This window comes from Heterocephalus glaber, unplaced genomic scaffold, assembly GCF_053883595.1.
Source record: "Heterocephalus glaber isolate CG9 unplaced genomic scaffold, H.glaber_assembly_v1.0 deba00000809, whole genome shotgun sequence".
Taxonomy (NCBI): domain Eukaryota; kingdom Metazoa; phylum Chordata; class Mammalia; order Rodentia; family Bathyergidae; genus Heterocephalus; species Heterocephalus glaber.
In genome coordinates, this window is record NW_028258163.1 from 7,765,311 (window position 1) to 7,792,442 (window position 27,132).

The window sequence follows — 27,132 nt, forward strand, 5'->3', positions numbered from 1 at the left end:
ATCCTGCCATGATGAAGCTGGAGAAATCAATGCTCAAACTCATTCTCTTACTTTCTGATTTTCTGCTGTTCCTCTTCATTAGTTAAATCCAAATAGCAGCAAGAATACAAAAGAGTTTCTGAATTTTACCAGAAATCAATCTCTGAGGGCACAGAGCAAAGAAAAATATGGAGAGGGAGAAAGAAAGTAAAGCTAGAAAGGCAAATAAAGATACATGACACATTTGTACTCAATTAATTTAAGTTTTCTACTTACCCTATTACAAAATTTTGCTTTATTTAGGTACACTTGAAATGCAATAAACATAAATACATAAATAAAATGCACAATATGATAAATTTGGATATATGTATACACCCATGAAATTATCACCACAATCAAGTAATCAACATAATCATCACCCCTAAAAGATTCATTACCCTTGGTAATCCCTCCTCATAGTCCTCATCCTTTATGTCCAAGCAATACTGATCTGCTTATAATCACGACAGTTAAGTCCTTTGGCTTGGTTCTTCTTTTTTGAAGTTGTTTTAGGTAGGTCTTGCTTTTAAGATTTGTTAGGTGGGAACGGAATAGTCCCTAGTCTAGGACTAATTATTTGCTACTAATAAAGAAAGACCCTTCCAAGTAGCCTGTGAAATGCACCATTATTTTTTCATTTTCTGAGATGGTTGCTGGTAAGACACTACTATTTCTGGCCCAGTGTGATCCCTGATGTTTTCTTTTGATCATTCTGGATGGCCCTTGTTATGATTTAGATAGAAAATATCACCCCTCAATAAAATGTCCCCCAAAGGTCTCATGTGTTCAAAGGTGGGGCTTTTGGAAGGTTATTGGATCAAGGGAATGCTATACTCATCAGTGGATTAGTTCACTGATGAGTTCATAGCTAAATGTGCTATTAGGAGGTAGGGCCTGGTTGGCAAAAGTGGGTCACTGGGGGCATGACCTGAAAGGCTATATTCTTGTCCCTGGCTCCTTTATTCTCTCTTTGCTTCTTGGCTGCCATGAGTTAAGCAGTTCTCCTCTTCCATGCCCTTCCATCATGTTGTTTCTGCCTTGGAGCTACCCAACCATGGACTCAACCCTCTGAAACCACAAGCCAAAATAGGCTTCTCTTCCTTTAAATTGTGGGTGCTGAGTATTTTGACCCAGCAACAAGAAAGTGAAAAATACAGTCCTTTTCTTAGTTTCAACTAATTTCCTCACATATGTGGATTGCTCTATATTTTGTGGAATACTTGCTTGCATTCTATATATTTGTTATGTTCTCACCCAACATTTATCAGGAATATTAAACAATAAGGTGTATAGAGAGTGGGTATAATATTTGACTTAGAGCAAAAACAATGTACTGAATAGTTTCTCTGTTGTGAGAAATTGAAAGTGTAAGTGAGGATCAAAATGTATAATAGATAATGTGAAATAGGAAGAAAAGGTCCAAAGGGGAAGGGGAAGTGGGGCGGGGGGTAGGGGAAAGGAATGAAGGGAAAGAAAAAATATGAGAAAAGGAAAAATCAGAAACAAAGTCTATATAAATAGGGAGGGGTGGAGAGGTTGAAGGGAGGGCAGGGGAATGGGGAAAAAATAAGAGCCAAGATACATCACGTACAGGCACAAATTCCCAATGATGAATGTCATCATATTGTATACCTAAAATGTACCAATAAACTTGATGAATTAAAAAAATAAAAAATAAAATAGACAAAAAACAATGTAACTTTATTTTCAGTTAATGTCGTACAAAATGCTTCAGAAAATGGAGTTTGGACATGATTTTAGTCCTTGGGGCATCTAGATAGATTCAATGCAATAATATTCAGTATCTTCAGTCATTCTGATTATGACAACATTTTTTCCAATAGAATTCTTGAATTTCGCTCTGGTCAATCCTGCCTTATGTACAACTTTAGAAAGTCTGGTTAATGTGTGAATAATACTGGAGAGTTCTTTCTTTTTTTCTGAAAAACTGCTTACCAGAGTAAGATCAGTTCCCTTTAGATTGGCAGCAAGAAATAGTGCTTTCTCCTTCTCAGTCTGATGGTTCATTTGGTTTATTATTTTAAATTGGGTATAAAAAGCTTCCCAGGATGATTTTTCTTCAGCATTGACTGGTCTCTGCATTGGCTGATTACACAAATTCACCATATTACCACTTGTTTCTGGTTCTTAGGGCTAGAAACTTGATTCAGAATTCCATTATGAAAAAGAATATTGCAATCTTGGCTTATAAGAGAATTCCTTTTCTTGATAGCTGAAGTAGGATGTAAACACAATTGCCAGAAATTTTCTTCTCTTTCTCATTTTGTCTTCATTCATTCTAATTTCTTTTATTAAAATACACTGATAATGCTTCATTGCCTATTAAATTCTCGATTTTCTGAATAGTGAGGTTACTGATACTACTGATATCACTTTGTTTGCTTTGTTTTATTTTCATTTTTTATCTGCTTTGAGCAGATGAGCTTCCTTTTGAAATGTTTAACATCTGCTATTTAGTGTGATGTGTAGATTTTTCTATATCACTTAAAATTTTATTGATTTGAAATTATTTGAAATTTCTTTAGCTTTTGAGAACTCACACCAATCTTTGATGCAGTAAACTCTGCACATTTCACTTCTTACCTTGTTCACTGTAATGTGTACATTTAACTATGTAGATTTCATAGTTAAAAACTGGGACAATTCAGTTGAGGATAGGACTTTGACATGCATTCCCCTTCCCTCTGTCCCTTTCTTAGAGGACTGTTTCAATTAAGCATGACAGAAGTCAAAGTATAGGGTTCATTTTTTACGGTAGTAATTTAAAATAGGCATGGGAGGTTGCTATGATGTGAGCAGGAGACTTCTCTTGGATGTTTTCTGGTACAATTTCCATGGTGTTTATGGCCATTTCCCTGTATGGCTTTTAACTGTTGTAAGATAACTTCTACTTGGTAAGAAGGGGCATCTCAGTGGTTGGTTTCCAATCATTTAATCATCCACATGCCAGCAATTACTTTTATACCCAGCTATTTATAACTCTAGTTATTAATAACCTTTATTACTTATATTCACTCATGAGTTTAGTCTCATTACTCCCAGAATGATGTCCCTTTAGAAATTAACTTTTGGGAAACCATTAGATAATTTCACATAAAATATCTTAATCCTATTATTTCAATGTTCATCTGTGGGAGAATATAACAGGAGTCATTTTTGATTTTACTTGAAAGTCTTTCTTTGCAAGTAGTAACAGATCTAAAGGTGAGAAAAAAAGAAGTAAAATCTGGACTCCCTTTAAAAGTTTTATACATAAAGACTTCATTATACAATTACTTGTATCTAAATTTTAATATTATAAGGCAGTTTAGGGAAAAGTGATCATTGCCCACAAATATCCATACTAAAGAAACCACTTATACATTAGTTCCCATCCAATTATTTTTCCTGGCTTATCAGAATACTTATATTAGCCTATCATGTCAATGTTCTGGTCAGTCTTTCAGTGACTATCAAATAATATAAAAAATAAAAAATATGACACAATAAAACTTATATAAGTCACTTGCAAAGAAAATTATATCTCAAAAGGTTGAGAATTTTATTAAATTGTTGATGAAGTGCATAAATTACATTACCAGCCATTATTCAACAGATAAGGATCTGGCAGTTTGTTTAACCACTAGAGAAGAGAAATCAAGGAAGAAGAGTATAAATAGAGAATGTGAATATCAAAGTGTAGTGAGACCCTTGGGAAAATGATGTCAAAAAAACTATAAATATTTTCTAACCAGCATTACTGCACTCCAGAAGTGAAATGTGAAATACTGAGTATATTATGACATCTTACAATTTTGTCAGGAAAGTTAACAACAACAAAAATACAAAATTAATACTTGACTCATTCTTCATTCTAAGAACACTGCATTGAATGCATTTTGTTACTTCTAAACTCAATTGCATTTGCTTTCATTTTTAAAGTAATTTAAGCAAATTATGACAACTTATAGTTTCATTTTTAAGTGAACTCCATTAAAGGTATCTTTTGCAGGTAACAGTTAACCCTGGGAGATGAGAACCTCCCATGGAATGAAGTGATCCACTTACCTCTTGTCTTTAACTCTCCTCAAATCTCCTTCACACAATCCCTCTTTTAGTTTCTTGGTTTCTCTACTTCTGTAGTTGTTGTTCTTTAGCTTTCCCTCTGTCAATTATCACTTCTTTGTGAGGCTCTAGCTCCTAGAAAACCAGATGGGTAAATATGACTCAGGAGTCAGTCTCCTGAGATCCTTGTTGATTTGTTCACTTCTCTACAATTTCACTTCATTAGGACTCATAGAAAAATACATTTGTAAATATATACTTAAAATGTCTCCTGTGTTTCTAACCACTTCAAACAAGTAAACTTGTGAAGGGTGTTTTATTTTTACTTAATCTTAGGAAAAAGAAAAATTGCCACAGAAATAATTAGCTAGCTCCTATTTGAAGTGAAGAATCAGGGCAGGAAGTTATAAGTTTATGAGTAAGGAAAGTGCTCTTAAGAAGAGATTTGATTCTTTTAAGAAAAATGTCACCTGATCCCTTTGAAGAATTTTCCTCAACTTCCATACATGGTAAATGCTCAATAAAAATTTGTAGATCAGCTAATTGGCAAATAGGAGGCCAGTCCTTATTTGTTACATAGATCAGTGTTTCTCAACTACACGTGGGAGCTTTACATCCTGATGCTCAGGCCATACCCTAGGCAAAACCATTGGGGGTGGGAATTGACACCTAGATTTAGAAAGCTCTCTTGGTGATTCAAATGTGTAGCCCAGTTTTTAAACTATCATCTTGGATGTCGATACCTCTGTGTACTTTCCTTAAGGTAGAACCTTTATCGTTCTCAGGTCTGAAATAGTCCTTTGAACTCTACTGTTACACCAAAGTGTGACAGCTTAGCATTACAGCCAAGTGTCACAGCTCAGTGTTACAACCAAGCGTGGGAGCTATCCAGAGTCTCCGGAGGTGAAGAAACCGAGTGGCACTTGGAGAAATTGAGGGAACTTTTTATTACGCCAGGAAGCCCAGAGGAGTTCTCACTCTGAAGTCTGAGCCCCACACTGAAATGGAAGCAACATTATATAAAGATCTATGGGGCAGGGAATTTGGGTTGATGCACTGGGCAAGAATGTTTACAGAAGCAGAGGAGTGGAGTTATGGGGTAGGGACATCTTGCAGCTTGAACAGTTACATTGCTTGAATAGTTACATTTCCAGTGCAGGTGGGTTTAACAAAACATCTTATGATTCCTGGAAAAAACATGGGTGGCGGGGGAACAGACAAAGGCCTGCCATGTTGTGTATTATTTCCTTATCACTATAGCAAACACCAACACAGGTGATTTGCTTCTGATGTGAAGGCTCACAATTACTCTGTGAGTATTACATAGCAGAGTGCTCGGCCTTGATATTATGCCGAGTCAGGTGAAGTCTTTCCCACGAAGGAAAAGCCTTTTTTTTACATATATGCTTCTCAGGTCAGCCCATATATTAGTCATTTTCCTGTCAGTGGGACAAAATATCTGACACCCACCACTTAAAGAAGGGAAGATTTATTTTTGGCACATAGTTTTCAGATGACTCAGTCCATGGTTGGTTGGCTCCAAGGCAGAAATAACATGGTAGAGAAAAGCTACTCGACTCATAGTGGTCAGGAAACAGAGAAAAGGGAGTAGCCTGGGGATAAGAATATACCTTCCAGGTCACAACCTAGTGACCCACTTCTAACTGGGAGCTACCTCCTAACAAGTCATCTACGAACTCATCAGTGGACTAATTCACTAATGAATATACAGTCTCCATGATCCAATCACCTTCCAAACACATGTGACATTGGGGAGAACATCAGTTCACCCCTGGCCCCTAAAAGGCTCATGTCCTCTCATGCAGAATTCATTTAGTCCGTCTCTAAGAGTTGGCACAGTGTTAAATGTCCCAATTGCTGAAAAGTTCAAGTCCAAAGTCTGCTCTGAGACTTAAGGCAAACTCTTAGCTGTGAGCCCCCATAAAAATAAAAAAGAAAGTTAAATACTTCCAACATACAATGGCACAGGATAAACATTCCCTCTCCTCAATGGAGGAAGAGAAGGGAATAGCACTAAAGCAAGGCTGAAACCCAGCAGGACAAATGTTACTCTTGTAGTCCCATGTCCAGCATGTGGAGTGAGTTGTGGGAAGATGTGAACTCCAAAGGGCTTGGGCAGCCCTGCCACTATGACCTCGCTGGTTGCAGCCCACATGTCCTTTCTCTTGGGCTGGCTCTGCTCACTGCCTGTGGTTTTTCTCAGCAGACATTCCACAGTCCTGCCATTTCCAACTTCCTGAGGTTTCCACTGTACCTTTGGCTTCACTCTCACAGCTTCACATATCAGGCTTTAAGGGGCATTTTGCAGACTGCGACTCTGTCACACATTTTTACCTGGCCTTCCTGGACTTGTTTTGAAATCTGGGTGGAAGCCTCCATGATCTCCTAACCTACATTCTGCTTGCCTGAAAAGCCAGTATCATGTGGATAATTCCAGGGACTCCTGCCCGCAGTAGCCTGGCCCTCTCCATCCATTGTTGCATCGATCTCTCTGAATAGCTGAACTCAGGGAAGCACTTTCTTAGGTATCCCTGAATGAGCACCTGAGTGGTGGCATCTGGCCAAATCCTGAGATGACTTCAAGCCATTTTTCCTAATGTTCTGATGACAAACACTTTGCTTATTTTTTAAAATTTATATATTAATTGGTACATTTTAGGTATACAATACATTTACATTTATCATTGGGTGTTTGTACCTGAACAGGATGTATCTTCTTATTTTTTTTCCCCATTACCTATGTGCCCTTCACCCCCACCACCCTTCCCTATTTACATAGACTTTGTTTCCATTTTTTTTTTCTTTCTCATAATTTTTCCTTTCCCTTCTTCCCTTTCCCCTTCCCCTCCTGCCACCCCTCCACCTTTGGACTTTGTCCTATTTCAAATTATCAATTATTCATTTTAATCATTTTCATCCTTATATACACTTTCAGTTTCTCACACTAGAGATACTATTGGTATTTACACATGGGTGTCCTATTTATTTCACTTAAGAGTATGGCCTTAATATGCATCCATTTAGCTATAAATGTCTCTAGTTTCTCGTTCTTTATGGCTGAGTAGTACTCCATTTTATAAAAAAAACCACATCTTCTTTATCCAGTTTCCAGTTGATGGGCACTTGGGCTGTTTCCAATCCTTAGCTATTATAAATTGTGCCGCTATAAACATAGGTGCACATATATCGTTGTGGTATGATTCTTTTAATTCTTTGGGGAAGATACCCAGTAGGGGAATAGCTGGGTCAAATGGGACCTGTAGTCCTAGTTCTTTGAGGTATCTCCATATGGATTTCCACAGTGGTTGCACCAGTGTGCACTCCCACCAACAATAGAGAAGGGTTCCTTTCTCTCCCCACCCCCTCCAGCATTTGCTATTGGTTGATTTCTTGATAGCAGTCATTCTTTGTGGGGTGAGGTGGAATCTCAGTGTTGTTTTCATTTGCATCTCTCAAATGACAAGTGATGTTGAATATTTTTTCATATATTTATTTGCTGTTTTTACTTCTTTGTCTGAGAAATGTCTGTTCCTTCCAGATGCCCATTTTTGAACCCACTTTGCTTATTTTTAATGGTAATCTTTTTAGCAATCCTGCTCTCCATGGCCCCAAGTTTGCAGACATTTTTTTTCTAGTGAAACCACAAATTTTTCACATCTTTTGGTTCTACTTTTGTTTCTGATTTTCGCTATAAATCTGGCTGAAAGCATGGGCAGCAGTATCCATGCCACAGGCTGAATGTTGGGCTGCCTTGAAATTTTCCCTACCAGGTCAGTTAGTTCACTTTTCTTAATTTCAGTCTCCTGAAACATTTGAGGACATGGACAAAATGTAGACAAACATTTTGTCAGAGAGTAACATATATGACCTTTAGCCCAATTACCAATAGAGCCCTTGTTCCTAAGTGAAACTTCTTGAGCCTGGCCTTTACTCTCTGCATTCCTATCAGCATTGTGATCTTGTAGCTCTGACCAGAATCATTCATTAGGCTTCACTTACAGCATTCTAGGGCTTCTTTAGCCTGCTTTTCTAAGGCTTTCCAAACTCTTCCGGTAAATCAGTTCCAAATGACCTAAACTACATAGATACAGATACAGTCACAGCAATGGCCCCACTCCCAGTTCCAATTTTCTGTATTAGTTACTTTCCTGTCACTGGACAAAATACTCAATACCTGTAACTTAAAGAAGAGGAAAGAATAAGAAGGAAGGGTTTATTTTAGCGTATGGTTTTCAAATGATTCAGTTTATGGTTGGCTGGCTCCAAGGCAGAAAAAGCATGGCAGAAAGGTATGGTGGAGGAAAAATGCTCAACTCACTGTGGCCAGGAAACAGAAAAAGAAGCCAGAGGGCTGGGGATTTAGCTCAGTGGTGCTGCCACCTGCCTCACAAGCACAAGGTTCTGTTCAATCCCTGGTACAAAAAAAACAGCCAGGGACAAGAACATACCATTTCCAGGTCACACTCCCAGTGACTCTCCTCTAACTAGGCCTTACATTCTAAAGCAAGTTAGCTATGAACTCATCAGTGGGCTAATCCACTAAAGAATAAAGTGCCCCTAAGATCCAATCACTTTCCAAACACATTTAACTTTTGGGGAAATCTATTTATTTATTTATTTATTTATTTATTTATTTATTTATTTATTCCCATTAAGTTTATTGGTACATTTTAGGTATAAAATACAGTTACATTCATCATTGGGATCTTGTACCATTACATGAGTGTCTTGGTTCTTATTTTTTTTCCACTTCCCTTGCCCTCCCTTCACCCCCCCACCCTTCCCTATTTATAGACTTTGTTTCCATTTTTTCCTTTTCTCATATTTCTTCTTTTTCCTTTTTTCCTCTCCCCTACCCCTCCCACTTCCCCTGCTCCTTTAGACCTTTTCTTCTTGTTACACAATATCAATTATACATTTTTTAAATTAAAATATCAAGATCTAGGAGACATTACCACAGATTTTACAGAATTTAAAAGGATATGGGAAAGCATATTACAAAAATCTTTTTTGAAATAAATTTGACAACTTCTAAGAAGTACCTTGGAAGACAAATTAATGAAACTAACTCTGGAGGAAATATAAAATTTGAATAGCACCTATTAAAGAAAGTATATTCCTAGCTTGAAAACCTACCTATATGATAACAGCAGGCTCATATACATTTTAACTGATAAATTATATCAAACAATTAAAGCAGAAAAAACAAGGAACACTTCTCCCCTCATTTTAGGAACTCAACATTGTGCTAATCCTAAAACTGGATAAAGATAACAAAAGAAAAAAGTATGAACATAGATAGAAATTTGTTTAACAAAACAAACTAATAGAAGTCAGATCTGGCAGTATGTAGAAAGTGGTTTTGTTATAGGGATGGTAGTGTTGGTTCAGCATTGGAAGATCCACCCCCAAAAGTCATCACTTCAACAGAGGAAAGGAAAAAGCCATATGATCCTGTCACTAGTTGAAGAAAAAGTATTGGACTAAATTCTACAGCTGTTCATGGTAAAAGCTATCAGGAGACTAGAAGTAGAACAGAACCTCCTCAACAGCTTAAAGACATGTACTCCATACTTACAGCGAGAACACCTTATATGAATGGAGAAGATACAATGCTTTCTCCTTAAGGTGGGGAACAAGGGCAGATATGCTTATTCTTTATCTGTCCATTAAACTTGGAAACCTAGGCCCCACCAAAATAGTCTGGTAATAAAATGACACAATTAGGATAGGATTGTCAAAGTAGAAGCAAAATCTTTATAGGTAGATGAAATGATCATCTACAGAGAAAATACTAAGAAATCTCTAGGAGCCCCTAGAACTTGTACTTGAATTTAGCAGGATTAGAAAACACAAGGTATATACAAATATTCAGGTCTGTGTATACTTGCTATAAATGAAGAATTGGATATTGAAATTTAAAAGTTATGTAGGAGTACAAAGAACCTAGAAAAGATAAAAAACAAAAAAACGGTTGGAAGATGTTTAGTACCTAATTTTAAGACTTCTTCTAAAGCTACAGTAATCAAGGCAATGTTGGTGTAAGGAAAGACATATAGATCATTGGAATAAAACAGAGAATCTGGAAATAGAACCACACATATATGGTCCACTGAGTTTTGAAAGATTATTTAACATTAGCATTTTATAGAATATAAACTCAATTCAAGAGCCGAGGAAGAGATAGTGTTTTCAGCAAATAGCACTAGAACACCTGGTATCTGTATATAAAAAATTAACCTCAACCCTTTATTTCCATACATGAAAATAACTGGAAGGGATCTATGAACCTAAATATGAAAGCCTAAAAGTATAAAACTTTAAGAAGAAATTATAAGGGAAAATGTTTATGAATTTAGGGTAGGCAAGAACTACCTGGGATACAAAAGACATGATGTATAAAAGAAAAAAATTGATAAATGAGATTCCATCAAAATTTAGAACTTTAAATGACATCATTAAAATGAAAAGTAGTCCTTAAATAGACCATATTTACAAAGCATATAACCTATAACCAGAATATATAAAGAATTCTTAGAGCTCTTTAATAGACAACCCAATTAAAAAGTAGACATAAGAAGATGATAGATAGTACAGCACAAGGAAAGGTGTGCAACTCTAGAATTAGAAAAATACTAATCAGTACAATAATAAGATTGAATTATACACTCATTAGGGAGATGAAGTTAAAAGTTTTAAAAGCTTTGTCATGACTTTTTCTTTTTGTTGGATTCTCCCCCTTTGCGTTTAATTTGTCACACCCAATGGATTCATTCTGCTGGGTTTCCTGGGGTTGTGATCCCATTGTCTTTTCCTAGGGTATTGTCTAAAATTTTTTGGAGTGCCAGTTTGATATTCATGAAGTTCCTGAGGTGCTCTTTATCATGAAAGTATCTTATTTCTCCATCAATTTTGAAAGATAGTTTTGCAGGGTACATCAATCTGGGTTGGAGGCTGTTTTCTTTTATGGCCTGAAATACATCACTCCAAGCTCTTCTTGCCTTGAGGGTTTGCATTGAGAAGTCTGGGTGCTGGGACGGGCTCACCTTCTCTGCCCTAGGAGCTTGGGAAGGTGGTGGAGGAGCTTCCTGCCGGGTGCTGGGTGGAAATTTTAAATCTAAGCTATAACAATCTGGCATAAGTCTCCTCTTCTTTACAACTCCTGTTTATTGCTTTTTCTTTTTTTGAAGTACTGAGAATTGAATACAGGGCCTCATGTATGCTAAGAACTCACACATACATGTCAGGCAAATGCTCTACCATTGAGCTACATCTTCAGCACACTGCCCTCCCTTTCACATTTTATTCTGAGACAGTGTCTTCCTAAGTTTGTCAGGCAGGCCTTGAATTTTCAATCCTCTTGCCTCGGCCTCCCAGGTGGCTGGGATTATACACGTGTCAGTGTGCCTGGCTCCTGATGTTCTTTGACATAAACAAAAGCTCTTTCCAAGGTGCCTTGGCTTGAAGATTGACTGGAAGAGACATCCCTCATGTAGCTGTCTCCCAAGGTCAGTTTCATAATTGTTGTGAGCTTTCTTTCTTAGATGTCAAGGATGAAACACCTCTCTGGTCTTCTCTCCTCATGGCTCCCAACCTTCAGGTTTAGGATCGTGGCAAGCACAAAATATTTTTAAAATTTCACTGTTACCCCCAACTATGGTCAAGTATGAACCAAGAAAACAAATTAAGTAGACATAGCTCCTTCCCTGGCAAGAAGCCTACATTTTAAACTGTGGACATTACAAAAACACATTTGCTAGGATGTAATGTAAACATTGACTTACAAGCTTTGGTGTGCATAGTGTTTGTGTTGCATAAGTAGTTTGTTGAAACTGAAGGAGCAAGAGATTTATCATCTTACTTATACAAGTCAGGCAATGTTCTGTGAAGAAGAGGGATTTCAGGAGCTCTCTAAGTGGGGAGGATGCGGGTATTTGGTTGTAGTAAGAAGTAAAATGAAACAAGAAAACATTTGGGGAAAAAAGATTACTGTAACCAGGAAAGCCAAGTTAATGTATTAAGTAATAATATCAAGGTGTAACATGTGTTTTCTGCCACTACTAACCAAAACATATTTGCAAACTCTTTTATGTATGTTCACTTAAAACAATGTTTTTATATTATGATAAACATAGCTAACATCCTGAGTGCTTAGTGTGTATAAAAAACCACATTTATACCTCAGAATATTTCTACGGGGTAAGGTATTATACTCATTTTATAGATGAGACACTAAAGTTATGCAGTTTAACCAAGTCACACATCAAATAAGCAGCAATGTCAGAATTCCAACTTAGACTGTCTCACTGTAGATTTTATGTGCATTACATTGACTTGGATTGCTCTGTATTATTTTGTTTAGATTAACTACTGAAACTGCTTGTTTCACTTTCTTGCAACTAAGATAAAATGCTGTGGGTTGAGTCACTTCATTCTACAGGTTCATTTGAGATGAATGATAATTACTAGTGCCATCTAGTGATGTTTATTCTGCTGATCTGATATAATGAATGAAGAAATTCTGGAAGGACATTGGAGTATCAATTAATTGACTGATCACAAGAATTTATTTTCCTGAATGGAAAATTAGAGCTAGCCACTTAATAACTATTTTTTATTTGATAAAGATAGGGAACTAAAAATTGTAGATAATTATAATTTATTTAATATCTACAATAGCTAAATCAATCTCATTTGGAAATTTTAGAAAGGATGTTTTGCATAATGCATCTTGGTTCTTGTTTTTTCCCCATTCCTAGCCCACCCTTCCCTATTTACAAAGACTTTATTTCCATTTTTTCCATTTCTCAGCATTTTTCCTTTCCCTTCTTTCCTTTCCCCTACCCCTCCCACTACCCCTACCCCTTTGGACCTTTTCTTCCTATTTTACATTATCAATTATTCATTCTAATCATTAGTACATTTTAGGTATACAATATAATGACATTCATCATTGGAAATTTGCACCTTTACATAGTCTCTCTTGGCTCTAATTTTTCACCCTTGCCCAGCCCTCCCTTCAATCCCTCCATTCCTCCCTATTTACAAAGATTTTGTTCCTATTTTTCCATTTTCTCGTATTAATCCCATTCCCTTCTATCCTTTCCCCTAGCCTTCCCACTTCCTTCCCCTTTGCCCCTTTTCTTCCTATTTCACATTACCTATTATACATTTAGTCCTTATTTACACTTTCAGTTTCTCACACCAGAGAAACAATTCCGTATTTATTCATGTGTGTCCTATTTATTTCACTTAAGAGTATGGCCTCAATGTGCATCCACTTAGCTATAAATGTCTCTAATTGCTCATTTTTTATGGCTGAGTAGTACTCCATTTTATAAGAAAACCACGTTTTCTTTATCCAGTCTCCAGTTAATGGGCATTTGGGCTGTTTTCAAGTTTTAGCTATTACAAACTATGCTGCTATGAACAGGGGCGCACATATATCACTGTGGTATGATTCTTTTAATTCTTTGGGGAAGATCCCCAGCAGTGGAATAGTGGGGTCAAATGGGACTTCCAGTCCTAGTTCTTTGAGGTATCTCCCTACTGATTTCCACAGGGCTTGCACCAGTCTACACTCCCACCAGCAGTGGAGCAGTATTCCTCTTTCCCCACAGCCCCGCCAGCATTTGTTATTGGTTAATTTCATGGTAGCAGCCATTCTTTCTGGAGTGCAGTGGAATCTCAGCATTGTTTTCATTTGCATCTCTCAAATGACCAGTGATGTTGAACATGTTTTCATGTATTTATTTGCTATTTCTACTTCTTTGTCTGAGAAATGTCTGTTCATTTCAGATGCCCATTTTTGGATTGGGTCTTTAAATTTGGGAGGTCTGATCTTTTTAAGCTCTTTATAGATTCAAGATAGTAGACCTTTGTCTGAGGAAGAGGAGGTGAAGATTTTTTCCCACATTGTGGGTTGTCTCTTCACATTGCTGGTGGTTTCTCTTGCTGTGCAGAAGCCTTTTAATAAGAAGAGATCCCACTTGTTGATTGTTTGTGCTAGTTCACGGGCAACTGAGGTTTTGTTCATAAAATCTTTTCCTCCACCGATGTCTTCAAGGGTTCTACCTAACCTCTGTTCCAACTGGTTCAGAGTTTCTATTTTAATATTTAGATCTTTAATCCATTTTGATTTTAGTTTAGTGCATGGTGAGAGATATAGGTCTAGTTTTAATCTTTGGCAAGTTGAAGCCCAATTTTTTCCAGCACCATTTATTAAAGAGGCTATCTTTCCTCCAGTGAGGGTGTTTGGCTCCTTTATCGAAGATGAGATGGCTGAGTGTGTCTGGTGTTATTTCTGCATCTTCTAATCTGTTCCACTGGTCCTCAAGTCTGTTTCTTTGCCAGTACCATGCTGGTTTTATCACAGTAGCTTTGTAGTATAGTTTCAGGTTGGGGATTGTGATACCCCCTGCCATATCTCTGTTACCTAGAATTGCTTTTGCTATTCTGGGTCTCTTCTTGTTCCAAATGAATTTTTGGATTGTTTTCTCAAGGTCTATGAAGCATGCTGCTGTGATCTCAATTGGAATTGCATTGAATCTATGTAGCAGTTTTGGAAGTATGGCCATTTTCACTATATTAATCCTTCCTACCCAGGAGCAGAGGATGTCTGTCCATTTTCTGATATCATCGTCAATCTCTCTTTTCAAAGTGCCATAGTTTTCAGAGAAGAGGTCTTTGACTTCTTTCGTTAGGATGATTCCTAGGTATTTCAGTGTTTTGGATGCTACTGTGAAAGGAATTATTTGCCCTATTTCTCTCTAAGTGAGTCTGTCATTGGTGTAGAGGAAAGCTATTGATTTTTGTGTGTGGACCTTGTAACCAGCTACTTGACTGAATTTGGTTATTAAGTCTAGAAGACTTTTGGTGGAGTTCTTGGAGTCTTCTATATAGAGTATCATGTCATCTGCAAATAATGACAATCTGACTTCTTCATTTCCTATCTTTATTCCTTTTATTTCTTTCTCTTGTCTAATTGCCATGGCTAATGTTTCCAGAACTATATTGAACAAAAGTGGTGATAGTGGACATCCTTGTCTTGTTCCTGATTTTAATGTGAAGGATTTCAGTTTTTGACCATTTACTATAATATTGACTGTTGGTTTTTCATAGATGGCTTCTATCAGTTTGAGGTAGAGTCTATCTATTCCAATTTTTTGTAGGGTTTTTGTCATAAATGCATGTTGGATTTTGTCAAATGTTTTTTCTGCATCTATGGAGATAATCATATGGTTTTTGTCCATGGCACTATTGATATACTGTATTAAATTGATTGATTTGCATATATTGAACCATCCCTGCATCCCTGGGATGAATCCCAACTTGATCAGGCTGTATGATCTTCTTGATGATCTTCTGCATTCTGTTTCCCATTATCTTATTAAGGATTTTTGCATTTATGTTCATTAGTGAGATTGGCCTATAGTTCTCTTTTTCAGTTGGGTCTTTCTCTGCTTTGGGGATCAAGGTGATGCTTGCTTCCAGGAATGAATTTGGGAGTATTGCTTCCCTTTCAATTTCACTGAAGAGTTTAAAGAGTAGTGGCAGCACTTCCTCTCTAAATGTCTTGTAGAATTCAGCAGTGAAGCCATCAGGGCCCAGGCTTTTCTTAGTTGATGTTTTTAATTACATTTTCAATTTCATTGGTTGATATTGAGTTGTTCAGAATTTTCAGGTCTTCTTTGTTCAACTTTTATAATTCATATGTATCTAGGAATCTGTCCATTTCTTCTGTGTTGTCCATCTTATTGGCATATTGGTTCTGGAAGTAGGTATTGATGATCCTCTGGATTTCTGCTAGGTCTGTTGTAATTTCACCCTTTTCATTCCTAATTGCATGGATTTGGGCCTTTTCTTTCCTTTTTCTGACAAGGTTGGCTAAAGGTTTGTCAATTTTGTTGATTCTTTTGAAGAACCAACTCTTGGCTTCATTGATTTTTTGTATCATTCTCTTAGTCTCCATTGCATTGATTTCTCCTCTGATCTTTATAATTTCCTCCCTTGTATGAGCTTTGGGGTTGTCCTGCTCTTCTTTTTCTAGAAGTTTGAGGTTCAGCATCAGGTTGTTTAATTGGGCTCATTCTGTTTTCCTATTATGCATATTCACTGCTATGAATTTCCCTTGAAAGACTGCTTTCATTGTGTCCCTTAGATTCTGATATGTTGTATTGTCATTGTCATTTAATTGAAGGAACTGTCTGATTTCTTCTTTAATTTCCTCTGTGACCCATTGGTTATTCAGAAGTGTATTGTTCAATTTCCACATGTTTATGAAATTTTTCCAGTTTCTTTTGCTATGGATCTCCAATTTCATGGCACTATGGTCTGATAATATACAGGGGGTAACTTCAATTCCTTTGCACTTACTTAAACATGTTCTATGTGTGAGTATGTGGTCTATTTTTGAGAATGGCCCATGTGCAGCTGAGAAGAATGTGCATTCTGATTTTGTGGGGTGGAAGACTCTGTAAACATATGTTAAGTTCATTTGTTCAAGAGTTTGATTGAGTCCTACTATTTCATTACTTATTTTTAGCCTAGTTGATCTATCTATTTGTGACAGTGGGGTATTGAGGTCCCCCACTACAAGTGTATTAATGCATATATGACTTTTCATGTCCGTTAGTATTTGTTTTATATAGTTGGGTGCACTAGTGTTTGGTGCATAGATATTTATGATTGTCATCTCTTCCTCTTGGATTCTTCCCTTTGCAAGGGTGTAGTGTCCTTCTTCATCTCTCTTAACCAGTGTTGGTTTGAAATCTACTTGATCTACAAAGAGGATAGCTACTCCTGCTTTTTTCGGTTTCCTTTTGCATGGAGTATTGTTTTTCACCCTTTAACTTTCAGTCTATGAGTTTCCTTTTGAATTAAGTGTTTCCTGTATGCAGCATATTGTTGGATTTTGCTTCTTGACCCATTCTGCCAGTCGATTTCTTTTGATTGGTGAATTGAGACCATTAACATTGATGGTTATAACTGAAACGTATTGACTTGTCATTGCCACAACTTTTTCTTTTTGTTGGGTTCTCCCCTTTTACATTTAATTTCTTGTCATGCCCTATGGGTTCATTCTGCTTTGCTTCCTGGGGTTGTGATCCTCAATGTCTGTTCCTAGGATATTGTGTAGAATTTTTTGGAGTGCTGGTTTGGTATTCACAAAGTTCCTAAGGTGCTCTTTGTCATGAAAGTATCTTCTTTCTCCATCCATTTTGAAAGATAGTTTTGCAGGGTACATCAATCTGGGTTGGAGGCTGTTTTCTTTTAGGGCTTGGAATATGTCCCTCCAAGCTCTTCTTGCCTTGATGGTTGGTGTTGAGAAGTCTGCTGTGATTCTGATGGGCTTTCCTTTGTATGTGATTTGTTTGTTTTCTCTCACTGCTTGCAGAACTTTGTTCTTCTGTTGGATTTCTGGAATCTTAACAATTATAAGCCTATGTGTAGATTTTTTTGATCAAGGCTATTTGGAATCCTATATGCCTCACTTATCTGTATGTCAAGCTCTTTTCCCCTGCTTGGCAAGTTTTCTGCCATTATTTCTGTGAAGAGATTTTTTATGTCATCTCCACTCTCTTCTGTTTCTTCATTGAGCCCAATCAGTCTTATGTTATTCTTTGCATCATCTAGCAGCTGCTGGATTGATTTCTCATGTTCCCTTATAATTTTGAAGCAATTTTTCTTTTCCTGGTCACTAAGTGCAATCTTATCTTCTATATCTGAAATTCTGTCCTCACATTGGCTCATTCTGCTGTGTAGATTTTCAATGGAGTTTTTCATCTCCTGTAAATCTATTTGCATCTGTTTTATGGATTCCATTTGTTTCTTATGTTGGGAGTCTATCATGTTCCTGAGCTCCTCTCTAGATTTATTAATCATGTCTTGCACTAGGGGCACAGTTTCTCCTGTTATCTGAGAAATTATTTCTGATTTCATTTTTTCCAGATCTCCTTTTGTAGCCAGTTCAGTGGGTCCAGGTGGTTGAGTATCAGAGTGTTCCATCTCATTTCCCTTTGGGGTTGCTGTAGGTGATCTGGAAGTCTGGTTTTGAGACTTATTTATGTGTTTCTCATTTTGACTGGGTCTGGGGGCTGTTAGCACCTCCACGGATTACCTCTTCTGAGCTGGGAGAGGTGGGACAGGGGCCGGGAACAGCGGTAGGGATGGTGACCCAAAAGCTCTTTCCTGTGGGCTGGGAGCAGCAGGAGGGATGGTGGCCGGGAAGCCCCTTCCTCTGGACCAGGAGCAGTGTGATGGTGGCTCAGAAGCCCCTACCTCTGGGCCGGAAGTGGTGGGAGGGATGTTGGCCCGGAAGCCCCTTCCTCTGGGTCAGGAGCAGCAGGACAGAAGGTAGCCCAAAAGCCCTTTCCTCTGGGCTGGGAGCAGCAGGAGTGATGCTGACTGGGAATCCCCTTCCTCTGGACCAGGAGCAGTGGGACAGCGGCTCAGAAGCCCCTACCTCTGGGCTGGGACCAGGGGGACTCAGTACCTTGGTCTGGTGGTCTGGTGTCCTCTGTGTCTTTGTAGTGTGGAACCAGGTGGCTGCCTGTCTGCTGCGGGATGATTCGGTGTCTTCCGTGTGACTCAGGACCTTGGTAGGGCGTGCACAGACCTGCCTGTCTGCAGCGGGCTGATTCAGAGTGTTCCATGCCCCTTGGTACCTCGGTAGGATGTGCACAGACCTGCCTGTCTGCAGCAGGCTTATTCAGCGCATTCTGTGCAACTCAGGACCTCGGTAGGGTGTGGGCAGACCTGCCTGTCTGCAGCGGGGTGATTCAGCACGTTCTATGTGACTTGGGACCTTGGTAGGGCATGCACAGACCTGCCTGTCTGCAGCAGGCTGATTCAGCACATTCCGTGTGACTCAGAACCTCGGTAGGGTGTGCACAGGCCTGCCTGTCTGCAGCGGGCTGATTTGGCATGTTCTGTGCCACTTCGGACCTCGGTAGGGCATGGGCAGACCTGCCAGTCTGCAGCGGGGTGAATCGGCATCTTCTGCGCAACTCGGTACCTCGGTAGGGCTTGCACAGTCCTGCCTGTCTGCAGTGGCCTGATTCAGCGTGAATGGGGACCTCGGTAGGGTGTGTAGAAAGGATATTTTGTACAGATGATAAACACTACAATAGCTTGAAGAAAGTTGGAAAATGTTATACCGATTGATGCAGATATTGGTAAAAGGCACCTTACAACATTTAGTAAAATGAGAGTAGACTTTTGTATAGGTGGTTCAATGGACGGCTTGAAATTTATTATATGTCAGAGACACACTGAGAATAACATGTTAGAAATTCAGAATCCAGAGACCTATAGCACCTAGTACAGTACTTGGCCTTAGGTAAGTAATATTGAATGGAAATTATGAAATAGATTTAAATCACTGTTACAAGAAAAAAGGAAACAATTCCAAACTTTGCTTTTTTATTTGAACATCTTTTGGTTCCACAGTTTCTACCCAAAATGTATGTTGCTAATAGCACTAATGAATATCATCTGAATGGGTCATATTCTTCTGCTCGACATTTTAGATCAAAGATTATCTTAAAAAGAAGACAGTGGGGGTCAGGGATTTAGCTCAGTAGTTCTGCCACCTGCCTTGCAAGCAGAAGGTCCTGAGTTTGATCCCCAGTATCAAAAAAAAAAAAAAAAGAAAAAGAAGACAGTGATTTCTTCAAGATATGTACTTAACTAAGTATGAGAGTCCATTAGGTATCAGTGTTCTTTGACTTTTCTCAGTAATCCTGTTTTTTCTTCCTTTTGGGGGGTGGGGTGGGGGTGGGAATTGAGTCCTGGGACTTCTCATTGAGCTATATCCTCAGCCCTTCAATTTTTTTTAAAAAAAATTCAAGATACGTCTCACAATTGCAATCTTCCTGCCTGAGCTTTCCAGAATGCTGGAACAACAGGTGTAAATCACTAAGCCTGCCTTATCCTTTGCTTTTAAAATATTTTTTATCCTCATTTGTTGTTTAAAATACATTACCCGCTTTCAGCCTTATTAAAGAGTTCACACATACAGAATATTTTATCAAGTCACCTAATAGAAGCACCTTTTGTTTTTATCATCTACTTTTTTAAAAAATAAGGCTTCTTACTGAAATATCACTTCTCCCTTCCTTTCTTTGCTAGAAGGCTGGTGAGCAGGAAGAGCAGCACCTCTGGCTGTTCTGTCAGTTCCTGCTGTCATTACAGACATGCACAGACATTCACCAGCACCCAGTCTCCTTTTTAATTCAGCATTTTCCCTTTTCAATGTGATGCTCTTAATCTGTTATCCCTCTTACTGTTTCTTCTTGATCTGATTTTGGAGACAAGTCCAAAGCAAAACAAAAAACCAGGCTGGGTGTCAGACATCCCTGTGGGCTCCTTGAGCCAGTGGGTGGTACCAGGGAGACCAGAGGTGACCTTCCGTTTTCTGGTTTCTGCCCTGTCCTGATGCAGACAATATTATGTGCCTGCTGAAGGGTGGGGAGCCCTGGGTGAGACTTACTGTTCAATGTATTGTTTTAGTTCAATGCCCTGCTGATTTAGAAGCACAGAGCATGGAGGGGAGCGATGACTTCATCTAGAAAGGGTTTAGAAGCTGCCTCTCAAACCTGCAAACAACACTCCAGGCCTGTCTCTGCCCGAGCTTTTGGTTGGAGCAAAGAGCCTTGAGGTTCTAATTTTCAGTCTGTTTCTCCAAGGCAATGTCTAGAAATCAATTTTCTGCTTGTCCTCTTGTTTAGTCAAGGGGAGAAATTTGCTGCTTATGAAGGCTGGAGGGCCTGACACCACTTCAAGAGTGCTCTCCAGGATCACAGGTTAAGGTATCTTCTGCGTAATCTTGCACCCCTCACGCTGCAGAAAGCTTCAACCTTGACCTAGAGGGAATTTCCTTTCTGGAGGAGAGCAAGGAAACTCTGTTTCCATGTTAACAGAAGGAGGTCTCCTCCTGTCACTGACTACTGCTGTTAGCTCTGTAGGCTCTGGGAGCCCAATTATGTGTGGAAGCATTTTTTTTTAAAAAGGAGCCAGTGTTCAAACTTGTCTGCACCAGACACGGACACAGATCCCATCAACAAATAATGGTGCATGCTGGTGTGTTGGTGCACACATTTGTGGCTCGGAAGATTACCTTTCAAAGTGGACTTACCGTGCAATCGGAAATGAGCTGAGACCCCTATTTCTATACCTTTCCTGCTTGGATAGTCTGGATGCCATTGACACAGGCAGAGGAGAAAATAACAGCAGGGTTAACTGTTCATGCAAGTGTAATAATAGTCTTTAACCGAAGAAGAGTAATTACCTTTGTCTAGTTTTCCCTGCTAGAAAATGTAATAAACTAGAGACCAGTGTCTACTGCTGATATGCACCATGTTTCTCTTCTGAAATCCATGCTGATGACTCTGAGACACCCTTTGATTACAAGTTAAATTCACATCTTAATTTCAAAAAATCCATTACTGTTGGGTAGATTGCCTGAATGTATTTGACAGTTTTCAGGCCTGTGCTGTTAGGGGAGAAATCTTAAAGCCATGGAGATTTACAGCGCAGGAGATCACAGAGCATGAGTGGGTGCAGTCCCTCCCCCCACCCTTCTCCAGCATCACGATGACAGGAGATATCTGTGTAGCAGAAGGAAGTGCTTGAGAGGGGTGGCTTCATTTGGAAATAGAAGCCCCTGTTAGCAGCCGGAAGCAGTGGTGCTGAAAAGCAATCGCTAGTGTCAAGAACTTTCTTAGCTAAGCAGTGCAGCTGGTGGCAATAAATAGCATCCTAATAAAGGAGGATGTTCAATCCGTGACATAGGCGCATACTGTTTCAACTACCAAACATAATTTATGAGGCTGCATATGCCTGAAATGGATTTTCCCCTATATATTTATAAATAAAAATGCAAAGATTTCAATAGGAAAGAAAGATCTCCATTTTAAATCAAAGTAAAATAGGAAGATCAATGAGAAGTGCCCTGCTTTTTTAAAGTACACTATGATACATAACATTTTAAAGATACTTTGGGTGTCATATTGTACAACTACTTCCATTTCTAAAAAAATATGGATGGTGTTTTCTATGATAGCAAATGCTGTATTCATGACAAGAGGTCTCAGAACCCTCCACCTCTTTCCAGAAGCTGCAAAAAGGCAAATGCTTACATTGACTATCTTGAACCTTTCTTTCAAAGATAGGGGCACATGTTCTCACATAAGCCATTAATGAAACCCAGTCAATCTCACATAATCCTTAACACGGTTCTGAAGCCACTGTTGAAAATGATGAACCAGAAAAGCCATGTGTATTATTAGTAAAGCTTAAACACAGGGCTCATCTGACCTCTTAACTCATGGACCCTGCATGAGTCAATAAGTTATTAGTTTTGACATAACCAGTGGTTTATTTTACCATCTACTGCTGTTCTTTGTTACATGTTCTATTCATACCACATGTTATTGCTCTTTATAATTATTGTGGAACCTAGCAATTGCACAGACTATCATATCCCACTGGGATAAACATTGTGGATGAGAGACCAGAAGAACTTGCCTTTGACTTAAAGTTTATTCCTACTGCTTTCTTTACACGAGAAAGATTTTTCACTGATGCCATTCACAAAACTAACTCTATGTTTTAATGATTATGGAGCCACTTTGAATAGCACTTTATCGGGAAACTCCAAAGGCCAATTTGTTTTCTACTGTGAGGTGGGTGTTCAAGTTTATGAAATGAATAGTTGGTTAATCTTTTAAGCTAATACTCAAGATAAAAATCCACTGAACCTGAAAGCAAAATACAGGATTTAGACTGCTGTTTTTCTGAAATTCAATTTCCATACTGGACCTGTATAACTGTTTATTAATATATTTTTGCTTTAGAAAAGAGGGTATAGTAAGCTCAGATGTCAATGAACACCAGTATTTTCTTTATCATTTTGTTGACTTTTAAACTCCTTACACACTGAGAAGCTGAATTTCCATGATCATCATGGAAACATTAAAAATTAGTAGTGTTACAGCATAAAGACATACTGCTAAAAGGGTATTATTTTTATGTTTTAATTATAAGTGTAATCTCAGTCTAAATAAGGAAGACATATTTCAAAGAATTATATCAAAGTTGAGAATGGCTATAAAATAATGTGAAAGTTTTCAGTGTTCTAATTGGTGAAGAGAAAAATACGTTAGATCATCAAAAGGGTTAGAGCTACCAGAAGGAATTTTCTTGACCATGGCCCTTTCACTTTTCAGAAGAAGGTGGTTTCAGAGACATAATGTGTGAACTTGATAAAAGTTTGAATCCAGTGGCTTCTGGGGAATTCTAGGTAGATGCCATCAGGATATGCTTAAAACTTTTAACAGCAGTAATGAATTCCCTTAAATGTCTCTTAAAATGCATATGAATTCTCCAGGTCCATACTTTGATTTCGAATGTGAAGCTGATAGCTGTGAGTCAAAACAAGGGAATGGAGTTACTCAAGATTTTAAATCACTTGCATACATTTTCTTTCTCTAGGTCAGCAGCAGAGAAAATCTGAAAGTTTATCTTACTTTTCAAGGAAGCATGCATGGGCATATGGTGAACATTAGTTATCTTAAAAATATACATTTTGGTTATGGCTGAATTGTGCCTCTTTCTTTTTTCTTCCTAAAATCATGAGCTCAAGACTGAACTAACTTGACACATGTGTACAATAGTAATAAAGTGGAGACAAAACCCTGGTCATTATTCTACACAATAAGGACTAGATATACCTTTCTAGTTGATTGTGGGTGGGACTTGGGTAATTTTAACTGCAGAAGTGGAGTTACGAATGGTACCACTCTGATCCTCACATGAAATTTAGAGTAAGCTAAAGTTGGCTTTTGAGAAACTGGACTTAGTGGCAATTTTCTTGGCACAGTTTTCTGCACTGATAATCTTTAATTTTCTAATTTTTATTTTACTTTTTATTTTTTTTGCAGTACCGGGGAACGAACTCAGGACCTTGTGCTTGCCAGGCAGGCACCGTGCCACTGAGCTACATTCCTGGCCCCAATTTTCTTATTTTTAATAGAAAATGTGCTTCCCAATGCTAATGAAATTCTTACAGTGGTGAATGAGGTAACAATACAAAATTCTGAAGAACATGTGCACCTATGACAATGATTTCCAAGTCTGAGTCGCCACATCCAACCTCTCTGTTGAATTCTGGATTCATATTTTTGTCTGTGCCCTTGTCCTGCTGGCTCTTCTAGCTCAATGTGTATTACATTTCTATAGGAGAAATTTCTCTCCATTCTCAGTGCCAGGGAAAGCTGGGTTCTGATTTTTACCCTTTGGACACTGTGAATCTTGCACTGAGATGATTTTTCTCTTTGTGCTGGCTATTAAATTCTATGCCAAATCTGTCTCATATCAAGTAACCATATAAATCATACAGCATGCACTTTGAGTGCCAGTTTTAAACTTCAACTTATTTCTCTTCACCTTCATTTCCTCATTTATCTTTTTAACCTACTGTAATGTTTCTATCCCTAAAAAGCACCCCCAAATCCCCTTATACTAAAAAGAGGAACATAAATAAATAATCAAGTTTAAACCTTTTGTTGTTGTTGTTGGTATTGAGGATTGAACTCTGGGCTTGTGCACCGAGCAACACACCCTACCCTTTTTATTTTTATTTTGAGACTAGGTCTCACTGCTCATTAAGTAGCTCAGGCTAGGCTTGAACTCGTAATTCTCTTGCCTTAGTCTCCCAGAGCCTGTGCCACCACACCAACCTTCAAATTCGAAATCTTTAAATACACGTCTCTTACCCATATTCTCTTCTGCATTTAATACTGTAAAGTAATTATGGAGTTCTCCCGTTTCCTCAGCTTCTGTTTCCATTCATTTCCCCCATTTAAATATCCCTTGAAGTCATTTCTTATTTTCCTGTTCAATTGCCTGTTCAGGGCAGCCATTTGATTTCTCTCCGTCTGTCTCCCCTCTACACCAGGGATTAAACCCTGGGAGTACTGTCATAGTCACATTGTTCAGCCCTGAGACACAATACCTGACATCTGCAACTCAAAAGAATAAAGGTTTATTTTGGCTCACAGTCTGTAGAGGTTTCAGTCCATGGTTGGCTGGTTCCAAGGAAGGACAGCAAGGGAGAAGGACACGGCTTCCTGGAAGCAGAGTTCAGGGAGGAGTGATAAACCTCTCCAGGCCATGTCCCCAGTGACCTGTCTCCTCTGACCAGACTCCCCCTCCCAGAGCAAACCAGTGATACTGCTCCCCAAATCCAATCACCACTCCACAGCCTCACCTATGGTTTCATGAGCTTCAGGGGGACCCTAGATATAAACCCTAACAAGCACTGAGCTATATCAGGCCCCTTTTATTTTTATTCATTTTGAGACAGAGTCTAGCTATGTTGCCCAGGCTGGCCTTGAACTTGTGATCCTCCTGCCTCAACTTCTCAAGTAGTTGAGATTACAGGTATAAAAGCCACCACGCCTGGCCGGTCTCACTTTTTTGACTCTCATTTTAGTAAATTCCACTCTATGAATATGACTATTACTTCTTTGCTTATAAATATGAGTATTTACCATTACTTCTTTGCTTAAAAAAACTTGTAATTGGCTTTTTATTTTTCATGGACTAACATCTAATTTTCACTGGTACAAAAGACTGTTCATTATGTGGCCCCAGATAACCTTTTGGGCTTTTTCTGTGCGCCTCCTCATAACCCTGTGCAATGCACAGCCCAGTACCAATACCCTGCTCACAATGTCCCGAGCCTGCTACAGTCTCCTCACACCTCCAGGTCTTCAGATCTGTTAGTCTCTTTGCCTGGAAAAAGTAATCCTTGTGCCCTAACCCTTGCCATGTCTTTCCTAGGGAAAGAAGGCCTTTCTTGGAGGCCTCAACTCAGATGCCACAGTCTCCTGGAAATGCCCAAGAATAGGTAAGTATGTAGTCACTTTCTTCTCTCTGACAACTTTGAACTTTGAATAAATGTCTCTGGTGGTGCAACCACAACGTTTAAGGGTTTGTTTACTGGCACTCTTCCTTTTATGGGACCCAAGTTCTACAGCAGTAGGTCTTTTTATTCATCTTGCCTGGTACATTATAGGTGCTCTATACACATTCATTAAATGAAGAGTGTATGACTGGATAAATGAATGAGTTAATAAATCTACCTCTGGTCAGTAAGAGATAGAATGAGATTATTTGGGCTTATTGGAAATAAAAAGTGATTTCAATATTTTCAATTTTGTTATTTGTTGAATTGTACTTTCCCCAAGAACCCTCCCAAAAGGTATGTTGATGTCATAACACTCAGTACCTGGATGAAGTCATGGTGGAATTGGGTGGGCTGAATTCCATGTTACTGATGTCCTCCCACAGAGATGGCCAAGTGACTATGTAGATGGGGAGACTGTTGCAGGATCACAAAGGCAGACTGGAGTTACACAGCTGCTAACCTTGAAGGCCAAAGGTGTCAGCAAACCAGCAGAAGCTGGGAAGAAGCAAAGGAGGGGTCCCTTGCAGGTTTCAGGGGGAGCATGGCCCCCGCTGACACCTGGGTTTCAGGCTTGTATCTTAGCTTCCAGAACTGGGAGACAACAAATTTTTATTGTTTTAAGCCATTTGCTTTGTGATTCTTTGTTACAGTAGCTCTTGGGCATCCTCCCTCTTACCTCACTTTTAAATGAGGGCTTTCTTCTTATGTACTTCCTTTTCAGTTAATTATGATAATGTATATAACCCCTTCAATGTATGCTAACTTCTGTAAAGTTTCTAAATAATGTTTCTCTCAGATATTTCAAATAAGAATATCATATTGATTACAGATCCACCAGCACACTATTAAAAAGTCCTCTCTTTTCCATTTTTTCTGTGCTGGGATGGAACCCAGGCTTTGCCCATGCTATGCAAGTGCTCTACCACTGAGCTACAACCTAGCCTAGGAAAGACCCCATCTTGCCTTGGGCTGGAGCATTAAAATCTCAGGGACCAGAGTTAATACAGTTTTTTGAAAACCATAAACTCCAAGGAGGTGTCATTTACATACAA

General features: G+C 38.6%; 1 protein-coding gene across 2 annotated transcripts in view; it reads right to left on the minus strand.

Annotated features, from left to right (window-relative positions):
• Positions 1-27,132, minus strand: part of Cdin1 (CDAN1 interacting nuclease 1) — a 311,052-nt gene that overhangs the window by 20,122 nt on the left and 263,798 nt on the right. For both annotated transcript variants that reach the window (XR_015449760.1, XR_015449761.1), the window contains exon 13: positions 4,090-4,221. The gene's annotated coding sequence lies outside the window, so the exon portion shown is untranslated. The remainder of the gene's footprint in view (positions 1-4,089; positions 4,222-27,132) is intronic.